At 31.7% G+C, this 13,312-nt stretch overlaps 1 long non-coding RNA gene across 1 annotated transcript; it reads right to left on the bottom strand.

Annotated features, from left to right (window-relative positions):
- Positions 1–11,340: 11,340 nt before the first annotated feature.
- Positions 11,341–12,803, bottom strand: LOC133187119 (uncharacterized). The gene is made up of 4 exons (XR_009721129.1): positions 12,632–12,803; positions 12,122–12,184; positions 11,532–11,681; positions 11,341–11,422 (listed from the first exon to the last, which is right to left on the bottom strand). It is a non-coding gene; the product is annotated as an uncharacterized LOC133187119 (long non-coding RNA).
- Positions 12,804–13,312: the final 509 nt, after the last annotated feature.

The following is a 13,312-nucleotide window of genomic DNA, read 5'->3' as shown; positions in this document are numbered from 1 at the left end:
AAAATAATATCCTTTCACAGTGTGAGAGAAGTGCAGTAAAAAATCTCGATTTTCCTTCCCCCAACAGAGAGTGTTCTAAAAAATATTCCTTGGCCTGTTATATGATACATATAAGTAAATAAACCATTCTGACAGAGAATAAAACTGCCAGAGTTCAACCAAATATGATGCTAAAATTCATGTTTAGTTTTCAATCTCACAACACTTAGCTACTTATTACGACTCAACCGATAAACTATGACGTCATGTAGCATATGACTGTATTACAAAAAGGCAGAGGCAAAGGAAAAATCAAAGAAAATGTGATAAACAGAAAATTCAATGTTTTGTAGTTGAATATGGAATTTATTTCACGAGTGGGACAGAATTTTTTTCATATTTTCACGAGTGCGAAGCACGAGTGAAAATATTAGAAAAATCCTGTCTCATATTCAACTATAAAACATTGTATATCCTATATATATTTATAGTCATGTTAATCATGAACCCGCACTATTGAAGTATCATAGGCTTTGGCGGTGCTCTTTATTGGTAAATTTAATGCATATTGCTCCCTTTCCTTGAGGCTTTCGTAACCTTAAATGTCTAAGATCACCAAGCCCTCCTAAATGATCAAATTGATTTTAGAGGTCTAAGTCTGTTGAAGTGCTCATTCATTGTAACCCTCAGCTAGTCAATTCAGAGACGTAAAAAAACATACCTCTGGTCAAATTATGTTTATGTTATTTATTACAGAGTTATTGAATTATAAAAATGTTTTTGTTGTGTTTTTTTTTTTTTAATTTTTAAAACGTTTTCCTAGTAGATGTGTACAATGAATCAGTTGCTATTTAATACAGTAAGAAACGTTTATAACGAAGTTTAATATATTTTAATGCCAGGAGAAATGGAAATCACTTTGCTGTAAAAACATTATAAGCGGGTTTGGTATCAGCGTGTTCTAATTTATACTGAACTCCATAGAAAAGTAGATACTGGACTGTTAAATAAATAAATCAACAGATTAAAAAATTCCGAGCTGGGTAAGAAAAGAGTAACAAGGAAGTTAAGGTCTGCCACAAGTAATAGAATTGCATATTATAAAATCCCCCATGTATATGAAAGAAGTAAATGATTCTGAAGAAAACTCAGTTATAAATTCATAGATGTCCTGTCTGCATTCATGTTTTTTTTTATCTGTCAGTCAAGATCACGGGTTCCTGATTCTTACTGCTTATTTTGAATAAATTGAAAACTTGCAGTTTTAGTTTGTTTGATTGTTTGTATGTTGTTTAACGTCCCTCTCGAGAATTTTTCACTCATATGGAGACGCCTGCACTTGCCGGTGGAGAGCTGCAAATTTTGTCCTATACTCGGCACTTACGACCATTGAGCAGTGAGGGATCTTTTTCGTGCCAGCACCTACTGCAACACGGGACCTCGGTTTATACGGTCTCATCCGAAGGACCGGTCTCCACGTCCCACAGTGGGATTCGAACCCGCGACGTAAGGATCAACTCCTTACGCCGCGACTCTAGAGCAGACGCTCTAACCACTGCGCCACGCGGGCGACTTACAGTTTTAGAGGCATACGCAGATCAAAGAATTTAATTTATTTTGTATAGGCGTACTTCATTTTGGCTTTTTTCCCCTCTGTGACACGGGACCTAGGTTTTTAAAGGTCTCTTTAGAAAGACCCGTGATTGCTGTGCTTAGGAAAAATTCACTACCTATGTAACGACTTCTTCTACGTTAACAACTTAGAATTGAATCGAACACGCGTCTCCCCAGCACAAAGCGAGCGCCCTACCATAGGGCCACCTTGACCGTTCAACAGTGGAGAAAGAAAGGGTTGAGATGCAGGGATATGAATATAAGAATGAAGTTTCAAATTTCTATTAATAATTTTTAATCGAAGTATTTTGTGGTCCGAAGTTCAGGAACTTGTTAAGGTACAACTTAGAACAATTACACAGAGCCGGACACTTTGAACTGTTTAACTTACAGACTATATTGGGGTTTCTGACTACTGAACCTTCGGACTAGTGGGCCTTCGCACTAATGAATCTTCGGACTAGTGGACCGTCGGACTACAGATCCTTCGGACTAGTGGACCGTGACCGTTCGTGTTTACTATGCTCCAAATTTGTATTGTTTCAATGGACTTTGACCTTGATTACTATTCGTTATCTCCATATTCTGATGAAGTAATAGCATAAAAAGATAAAATCGAAATTTAGGATCGGATATTTCGGGGTAGTTTCGCTTTGCAGATAATTAAACACGTTAGAATAGAACACGTCTTAAAAGAGAGAGAAAGAGAGAGAGAGAAAGAAAGAAAGAGAGAGGGTGTTTTAATGGGCAGTTAGTAAAAAAAATATCTAGCTTAAGTATATTAAGCATATAATCAAATTCTTAAAGTCATAAGCTTTTTAACTTATTTAAAATATATATTCAAAACATTTACCTCGATGGCAGACTTAAGTATAGTAGCTATCGTTTCCAATTCAGAATTCATCTAAAATAAGCATTAATAAATTTTAACATTTTTCCTTTTACTTTTTTTTTGGTTTCAAATCTGGTTTCTTACTCCTTTTTAAAATATGTTGATACATTAAACGCCAGATACTCAATGTGCCATTCATAAAAAGGAGTATATTGTAAACAATTACAATTTTTTAAAATACTTTTTTAACATTACAACAAAATAACGTAAAATCTGAAAGATAATATTTGCAAAAAAAGTCACAATCTTATGGCAAATATATGGATTCATATCAGAATGTATACGTTATGTTATAAACAAAGAAAAAGCCTTCGCTTACCTTGAAGGGAGATTCGTCTAAAGCCAACGCACACAGAAATCTTACATTTAAACACTTTATGACGAGCGCATGAATAAATATTAAAATTTAGATTATATCCAAAGCTCCTTTCTATATCTTTGATTTTGTACAATTAAATGATTTGAAAAAAATAACACGAATCACTACTTGTATGTTTAAAGGATACTTTAATGTGCATATTAAACAAGATTGCCTTTTTTATCGTTTCTTTGTGGATCTACTTTTATTTTCGGATGTTTAAACAATTGTATATAAAGAGCTGATCCTCCGAACTGAGCATTATTTTTTTTCTAGCAAGCAGACTAATAGCAAATATGTCAGGGGTAAGTGATTTTGAACATGTTTTTAATGACAATTTAACATTTATTTAGAATTAATAGAAAATAAAAGAGAAATTTCATAAACATATTACAGGATTTGTTTCATTATTTTGTAGGAAATTAAAATGAATGATCGCACTATAAGCGATGCAATAAAAAAAGTGAAACCAAAGTTGCAGAGTGACCAGGCCAAACTTAAATTTTTATATCGTGTCCGTGACGACATAACAAAGGTTGTAAGAGGATGCGATAGCAACTGCGAGGTTGTCATCTACATAGATGACATTCTTGATGACCCCATAGAATGTAAAGTTGGAAATGGAGATAGTCGTCTTCGAATCACTATTCAATCAGACGGAATAGTAACATGTGCTTGGACATCAGAAACATGGGGGAAAGTCTGGGCCGATGTTGGGAACACAGTAAATGATTTACTGAAAAATATTGTGAAAACATTCAAAAAAGACACCGAAGGAGATCCAATGGCCATCGACGTATTGAAAAAAGGCTCCATTGAGTATAAATAACACTACTTTTGCTTTTAGTTTTAGACATATAATCTATGTGACACATTTATTGCTATGTAGCATATTTAGTGTTTGGTAAAATACCTGTCCTTGAAAATTTTGTATAACACGAATGATTTTGTAAATTCTTGTGATAAATGAATTAATCATTAGAATAATTGATCATTTGGTCTTTGATTTTTACTCGTATTTGCTTTCACCGCACGCATTAGATAAAAAAATACAGTTTAAATCAAATAAGTTAGTAACAAAAAACTAACAAATTTGTAAACAATGCATATAATTCGGACACCTACACACTCCAGAGGTGAATTAGTTGCCCTGAGGGAGTAAGCATCCCGTGTCGACCTTTCACACCCACTGTGAGTCATATATGCATTGAAAAGGAAGGTGGAGTAATCCCCAATCAAATTTAATATAAAAAACAAATATACCCTCAAAAAAGTGTATCCGCACGTACAAAGGCATGTGAAGTGCTTAAAGGTCTATAAAAAACATGCTGATGCAAAATGTGAAAACCACTCGTACTCAATAAATTAAAAATGTGTAAATAGATTGTATTTTTAATCATTTAATCAGGTAACTATTGTAATAAATGAGATTTTTCCTCATCAAAGTTTGCGATGTTTAAAAGCAACTATTAAATGAAAAGTTGCATGCATTTTTGTTCGAAATCATTCTTCACGAAAAATATTTTCCAGATAAACTCCTTTGTCTTTGTCACAGAGATTATTAAACTTTTCTAAATAATTAATTAACATTCACTTAGTAATGAATTTAAATTAAAATATACATTACATTATTAATGAATGCACTGTATCCTGTGCAACTTCGACAAAAGTCATACACTTTGACTAGATAGTTTCAGCCATCTTAAGTGGTACATGGCCACAAGGAAAAGACAGGAAATTACTTAAATACTTTTTTCAGGGATCGTCGTTTACTGGTTTTCTAAAATGAAACATAGTGAACTATTTTTCTGAAGAAATAGTTCTTTTTTTAAATTGACATAAAATTGACATAAAGATTAATCCCCATAACATGAAGTAGAAGCAAAATACGATCGATATTTTTTCAAAGGATTTTGAGTCAATCTGAAGTCAAATTTTATGGTTTTTTTCAAAGAATCTTTGTCACAGGAATTTCATATTTCATAACTTGAAGGAGAACACACCCTAATGATAATATAATGTGAGTAAAATACATACCCTTTCCTGCAAACTAATGATATTTTTAATTATTATTACTATTTTGTACTTCTGTTTACCTTTTATACTAACACAATCGGGAGGTAGTGAGTTCGAATCTCGGCGGCGACTGACCTAAGTCGATAAAAAATGGGTAGCAACTGTTCATTCGCCATGCACTCGGCAATTTGAATTGAAAGTTGCGGTCCTTCAAATGAGATCTTAAAAACCGAGGCCCCGAGTCACGGCAGGAGTTGGCACGATAAAGATCCCTCACTGCTCAATGGCCCTGATTGCCGAGTAAAGGTCAAAATTTGAAACCCTTCACCGGTATATGGTGACGTCTCTATATGAGTGAAAAATTCCTCGAATGGGACGTAAAACAACATACAATCAATCAATCAATATACTAACATAAGATTCGATAATTATATGAATTATGAATTTTCGTATTTACAAAGATTTATCAATTAATGTAAATCTTTATCCTAAAAATCAATAATTCAGTGAAATATATTTTTATTGAGCAAATCATCAAGTAAATAATTAACAAATATTTTGAATATTAGAGACAGAATCTGAATACACATCATTTCGAAATAGGTTTTACTGTGAACACAATTTGAAACATATCTATGACTCATACAATTCATTTATTTATCAAGGTATATGTATATTGTTCTTTTTTGTTGAGAACTGGGATTTCATTTTTGCATTCTTCCACATTGTTGAATCTCATAGTTTCAAATAAGAAAATACACTAGAAATAATTGCTAACGCACCACTTGTTATTCTTATTTGTGATTTAAACATTTGCCCAATCAGTACTAGTTTAACTCATATGCCATCTTTTCAAATACAGTGGAATTGACTTGGTGATGTGACAAGACCCTTAAATAGCCTTCTTGCCCGAAAATAAATTTCCCAACGTGCACTGCGCATCGTTTTTTCCCGAGATGAAGTTGATGATTACTGATGGTGATCCATGAAGTTGCAACGTACAGAAGCAGCCTCTCAGTTAAAGATCAAACAATATACAGCGATTAACTATCATATCGTCAAGAAGTCATCCAGTGCTTTGGTGTCCGTATCCAGTCTACCTAACTTCTGGTTGTCCCAATTTTGTGGAAGAATCTTGAAATTGTTGTGTGGTGCTTACTTAATGCCGTGTCTATCAATAGTAAACATTTTTATGTTTGGCAATCTATTTGCAACAATTTTTCACTAGAGAAATAAATAATCTTTTAATAGTATTAATCTTTTACAAATATTTCCAAAGTAACCCCCTGCAGACACCATACTGACTGCTTTTGCACGCTCTTTTAAGGTCAAACGCCGCATATACGGTGTAATTTTTTTAAAGGAGTTTTTAATTGGTACAAACATAAAGAACACAAATACAAAGAAAACAAGATGTGTTTGTGAAACACTGATGCCCCCGTATGGCAGCTTATGGCGATGGTTAAAGTAAAGTTTCTCAAAAGCAAGTCAAAATCCAGGCCAAAAGATGAAAAATGTTGGTGCCCAAAGAAAGGTATACCCGTGAAATAGCTGCAACTGTTCAAAAGTTATGGCAAAGGTTAAAGTTTTTTAAAAGTAAGTAAAACGTCAAGGTCAAGGTCAAAGTTGTTGGTATCCAAAGGAAGGTCTTGTCACAAGGATGACATATGTAAAGTATGAAAGCCCTAGCACCAACATTCCAAAGTTATGGCCAAGGTTAAAGTTCTTCAAAAGTAGGTCAAACTCCAAAGAAAAGGTCAAAGGGTTTGGAATCCAAAGGAAGGTGATGTCATAAGAATTACCTATGTGAAGTAAGAATGGCCAAGGTTAAAGTTCTTCAAAAGTAGGTCAAACTACAAAGAAAAGGTAAAAGGGTCAAAGGGGTTGGAATCCAAAGGAAGGTGATGTCATAAGAATTACCTATGTGAAGTATGAAAGCCATAGCATCAACCATTCAAAAGTTATGGCCAAGTTTTTTAAAAGTAGGTCAAACATCTAGGTCAAGGTCAAAAGGTCAGAGTGGTTGGTGTCCATAGGAAGGTAACAAGGATTACATATGTGAAGTATGAAAGCCCTAGCTTCAACCGTTCAAAAGTTATGGCCAAGGGTAAAGTTTTTCGGAAGTAGGTCAATCTCCTAGGTCAAGGTCAAAGGGTCAAAGAGGTTGATATCCCGAGAAAGGTCTTGTCATAAGATATACACATGTGAAGTTTATAAACGATGTCAGATTCTACGTTAACTTCATGTCTTTTAATAACAATATCCTCATGTTCTTAATATCAGGAGTTGAGTAATTGAAATAAGTCTGAATTCTGAACGTAATGTGTATTTACCAAGAGTTTGTCTTCAAAGTTCATTAATATAAAATGAATTACTTCAATCATACAGGGAAAATTATCATATCTCAAATATATTTTGAGAAAACGCACATAAAAGTACCTGCTATGTATTTTCTAATTGAAAATTGACTAACAAATATATTTTAAGATAAAATCAACAATAGTTGTCTAGATATTAAATACATGTATACTTTTACTTTAAAAGTACTTTTATTCTTCTATTCACTTCAATTATATTATATGATACATAATGTACAAATCTTGTGCTAACTTTGCAAGACATCACCGATTATAGTCAACTGTTTGTGTAGTAAGAATGGAATTCGTTAATTATTATACTTAACCATCTTTTAAAGTATTCGCGAGTATGTTAAGGCTACACACAGATATCCTACTTGCCTTCACAATATGACGTCATAGTAAGCTATATGACGTGAACTTTAGAGATAATGATTTCTTATTATGTATATTTAAAGTTTAATTTCAGGTCCAAGAAATGAATGGAATCATTCAAAAACATAATACAAGAAAACATTGATGTAACCATCAATTGTCGCCCGGGAAATAAATAAAGTAAACAATGGAAATGAGTTTTGATCATCAAACCGCTTCGATATGTGTGAAAAAGGCATGCGTCTAAACGATGGAGACGATAGTCGAGAATATTTTGAAAACTTATAGTCGGATGAAAATCGAACAAAAACGATACCCTTTTCAACTTTATCAATTCCTCAAGTAAATGTTGGCTGCATAAAATATAAATTGAAACCAGACACATGCATCACCTATTTTCAAAAATGTCTTTCACTTTAAGAATATAAAACACGAACTGTGTAAAGTACGTTTTTACGTTTATATGCGATAAGTAAAATTCGATGTTCTAAAAAAAAAAAAGGACCTGTCGTCTTTTCGATAGTAAATGATAAGCAACTTTATATATCAAATATGAAAAACATATATTTTTACAGATTCACTTTATGGAAGTAAATATATTGTGTATCTCGTAATTTATAAAGGGAAAGAACATACTGATTAACAATCTTTTTAATGTTTAGAAAACCTTTAATTCTGAATAACTTCTCCCACCTCAATCCCCATATACCAACACTTAAACTTATATGTATAGAGCAGCCCGGTCCTCCGGGCTGCAATAAACTAAATCGTGTCGTTTTGGGGTGGTATAAATAGCTAGTATTTTTCATAGGGGTTAAACACCAAACCCACGACGTCATAACTATTGATCAAATATTTGCCGAGTGAAAATTAAACGTGATGAGAATTCATGTAAACAAATATATAAAATGGGAGTTTTGAAGCACATACCGTGAATGTTATGTGTGATTCATAAAGAAATATTTACATTTGCTGTGTTTTTCTACTAAGCTGACTGTGAAATTGATTTGAAAGTCATTTTTGTGTATACTCACGCGTAGAAATATACACTGTGAAACTCGTGCTAAAGTGACGTCACAATGAGGCTACAGAGACGTTAATAAAAATGTTACAATATAGGGCAGCAAGAAATTCAAATATTGAGTATATTATTGGTGCTTTTAAACTTGTAAAATGTAAATGTAAGGAATGTTTTTAAGTTTAGTTTGAATTATTGGTGTGTAACTTAAAAACATTCCTTAATTAAAGATTAAGAATCGGGTACGCTGATTTATTCTTATCATGTTTTCTTATAATGACCACAGACAGTGTTTTGAAATCCCAATTAGCCTTTCCTCTGTCGTTCTAACAACAAAAATGCAAAAGCTCAACACTACGCCGCATACTTTGAAACATAATTTTTGTTTGTATCGAAAGCTTGTTTTCTATAGTGCTTGGGAAATGTTGCTAGAATCGTGTGGTTAACATGAATGATGACAATTACTTGATCGTATTTACAAAATGTAAAAATTTTGGTAAGGTTTCATGTGAAACTTTGGAATATTGTTTTCTGTGTCAAGAGAGTAGGATTCTAGCAGCATTTTTTATGGCCCAGTGATGTTTTTGTATAATTATTTTCACAAAAAGAAATGAATTATCCCCGGGGTAGTGTTGAACTTTTCACTTTTTCATTAAGACAATTTTTCTATTTATAGACGTCACGTGATGACGTCGTAATGGAGTGCTTCTTTTAGGCTATGACTCAATGACGCCAATACAATGGATAATAACAGTAAATGATTTATCTATGGCTTTTCCGATTTATCAATTTTACAATTTACGAGAAAAAGTAAAATTCGCCGAATCAAGGTCTGGGTACTGCCTTAACATACCTGCGTTTTGTTAAAAGAACTATGTGATTAAAAACACAAGTATTTCAGTCGTTGATATTAAAAAGATGATATATTGATTGACAATATCTCTGTATTTTTATTTCTTGGAGATAAGGTTTTCTTTTTGTGGCCTTTAATTCAACAATTTTAGCAATTAAGAATATTCATTTTTATTTACATTTTGATACATAAATAAAATTATTATATCCCAATGTACCTGAAAAAGTGCTTGGGAAGGGCCATCGTTTTATAAGTGTACGTGATACTTCATGACAACTTGAACTTACCTACACATTTGATGTATATTACTCTCTTCGTCGTAACGTATACATTGTACCAAACCGAAGCGATAACACATTTATCCCAAGCAAAATTGATATGGAGAAAATTCTGTTCTTATGATTTTTCACAACATTTTAAAGTTAATTCTTATGAATCATTTGCGCCGGTCTGTTTATACACCCACACCCACACCCCATATATATATATATATATATATATATATATATATATATATATATATATATATATATATATATATATATATATATATATATATATATATATATATATATATATATATATATATATATATATATATATATATATATATATATATTCTACCTCTTTACTATGGCCTGGATCATTACAAAGTCTTTTTTTAATATGGTATTGAATGCATATAATTTCAATCTAGATTAATTAAACGAACGAAGAAAGATTGTAATATTCAACAATAATTACACACCTTCGGGCTTTAAACTACACTCAGGTTATATGAATTTTACAATAACGCTCTAAAACTTAACATGTGATTGAAAATAAGACGTGAACTTTATGACACTCTCCCCGTCATTATTGCTCAAGTATGCAATCTTATGACGTCATTTTCAATTATGATGTCATATCTAGGTAGATCAGAGAGATGGCAGCATATGATTAACTGTGATATTTTTCGAGAAGCCTTGCGTTGCACTCCATTTCCTATCAAGTATCTCCACGCTCTTTAATAACGAGCTATAAATTATTTTGGAAAAAAAGTAACATAATGATTTTTTTTATTGAACTTCATAATGATGATATAATCTGATGTGTTTAAATTTAACTGAGTTTAGATCTTATAAACAAGGAGTGTGAATGAAAATGCGCCATATGTTAAGATAAGTAGTATATATTTCTCATTGATTTCAATCAAAATGAAGGTAACAAATCGAAAAGATGCTCAAATGCCCCTTGAAATAATGCAAATTGTGAACAGTGCACACAAAGACCTATCAAACGGTGTTTTTATGTATTAAAAAATTGACGTATTTAGATATAATTTTTGCATGTTATGAAATTCATACAAGCTATTTTAAACAATGTACCACTATAACGCATAGTTCAATGTCATTTATCGGAAAGGGGAAAATGTACATTGAGTATAAAATTGAATATCTGAAAGTTCTCCATTTCTTACAAGTATATATTTTTAAATGTGAATGATCTAATCAAACTGTCAAGTAGTTAAAGAATAAGCTATCATTACAACACTTCACAATGTACACAGGAAAAATTGCAACGTATGTTTAACATATGTTGAACATATGTTGAACGTATGTTCTGAAACATATGTTCGCCATAAAAAACGAGCAACATATGTTTAACATATGTTATGAACGTATGTTGATCATATGTTTAACATATGTTGCTTATATGTTTTGTTTGAACATATGATTAACATATGTTTATGTTCATATGTTTTTCATATGTTAAACATATGTTTATTTCTTACTTACATTTATTATTTGATTATTTTGTATTTCTTTGGATTGCAAAGTTAACTAAATAGTACTCTTGTCCTTTAATCACTTAATAATAAGAAATCAAAGAACACAATCTCGAGCAATAATCTTGTGTTTATTTTTTCAAATTTCTACATAGTTTTGGCTTTATTTCCCTGACAGTGACTGCATTACTTCTGAAATGATAAAGAAAAAATAATAAAAATTAAGAAGTCAATTACATGTATAATTAATAAATATATACCGGTATTAGTTAGCACAAAAATAATTACTTTGAGCACTTACAATTTTTTTCTTGGCCTGTTCTGTGTTTTCTTCCATTTTACAACCCCTTGGAACCTCATCATAGGATTTGAAATTGTCACATGTTAAGGTACTGAATGGCACTACAGTGGAGACTTCAATTTTAAGGTTCTGTTGATTAATACAGGTTCTCTGAAATACAAATTAAACTTTACATGTAATTTAAGTTCATACACTGAAGATATTTGTCATGTGCAAACAAATGCATACCCAATTCTCCTAAAAAGTTATCCTTTGATATGAGTTAAAACAAATTTCATAAAACATTTAATATGTTGTATAACACCATATAATGTTATTTCCAAGACAATTTCACTCTTGGAAGATATGCTTCATAATAATATCATAGAAAAAAACCAATTAGTTTTTCTAAATGTTTACAAATGAATTTGGAATGTTGAAATAGTATAATATATTAATATTAAATCGATAATCAGATGCAAATGTATATTTGGATATAAAAAAAAATACAGGCAAAAATACAGGCAGAGAAATGGACATTTTGCTTCCAGTATATCCCAAAACTTTGTTTGGAAGAAAATAACAAAGCTTGTAATACAGGATGTACTTACCTATTCTGGAGCAAGCCTAGGGTCGTGGTGTTCTTCCATGTTATTTACAACAGGGAGGGGAGCCTATAAAAATATAAAATAGATATTCATACAGTAAATATTTTCTAATCAAATTCCAATCAAAACTTAAAAGAAACTTTGAAAGAGAGTGAGTACAAGTCTCTGGTTTCTCTAGTGTTGAAAAAAAAATTTCTATGTCAATTAATATATAAATAAGTAATAAATTAGCTGATACACTTTAATACATTTACACTATAATCTTGAATGCCTGATTAGACTGAAATTGAGCATCTTTTTGAGTTTCAGATATTTTATAGTTTAAAAGCCAGCAATTTCTATCCATATCAATATCTTCTGACAATATTTTAGTAAAAAAAAAAAGTTTGATTAATTTTTTCATAAAGTAAACCAGAGTAGAATTAAGAAGCAAAAAGAAATTTCTAAAGAAATATTTTGTTATTAAAGAGTCACCCTGTAATTACTGTGATTATTATATGTATTTATTTTCACCTGTATATTGTGATCGGGCAATCTTCAGGTAAATCAGCTTTGGGTTGAATCGTCAGTCCGCAGTCTTAACAGCTTTGGGTTCTTTCAATAAAAACAGCACTCTGACACTGAACTCCAGTTGCTTAATAAATAATAGGTCCTAAAAACAAACATTTTCCATTAATAATTTGGTAAAAGAACCGAATGGATAACCATCTTAACATAGGCTACATACAAACTGCTATGCGAGATTTCTACTTTCACTTTCATGTCAAGATCAAACGTAACTATGGCACGCCGATTGCGTCAAAATTATTTTCTGCACAACGATCATGATTTTATACACGAGCTTGATGAAAAATATACACGAGTAAAATAAAAATACACGTATCGGTAAAAATTGCACATAGTTTGAAAGATTTTTACACAAACATTACGAAAAATACACGAATCCGAAATTTTTTACACGATTAAGGGGTATAAAATGCACAAACGTAAAATAAAAAACTGCACGAGCAGAGGAAACTAAAAATTACACAAGCAATTTTACTGCGCATACAGCTGCGCATATCATTATTATGCACATAGAATATTCATTGTGTTCTTGGTTTTCCGTACTCTTTATCTCTTCATGAATGCTGGATGTAATCGAGAGAAAATGGCGTTGACGATGATATGCACGTTTGTTTGCTTCTTTATCAT

This window comes from Saccostrea echinata, unplaced genomic scaffold (genome assembly GCF_033153115.1).
Source record: "Saccostrea echinata isolate AGI-Se365-2 ecotype Australia unplaced genomic scaffold, CSIRO_AGI_Sech_v1 ptg000014l, whole genome shotgun sequence".
NCBI lineage: Eukaryota > Metazoa > Mollusca > Bivalvia > Ostreida > Ostreidae > Saccostrea > Saccostrea echinata.
Note: the sequence above shows the minus strand (reverse complement) of the source record. Positions and strands in the feature narration are given on the sequence as shown.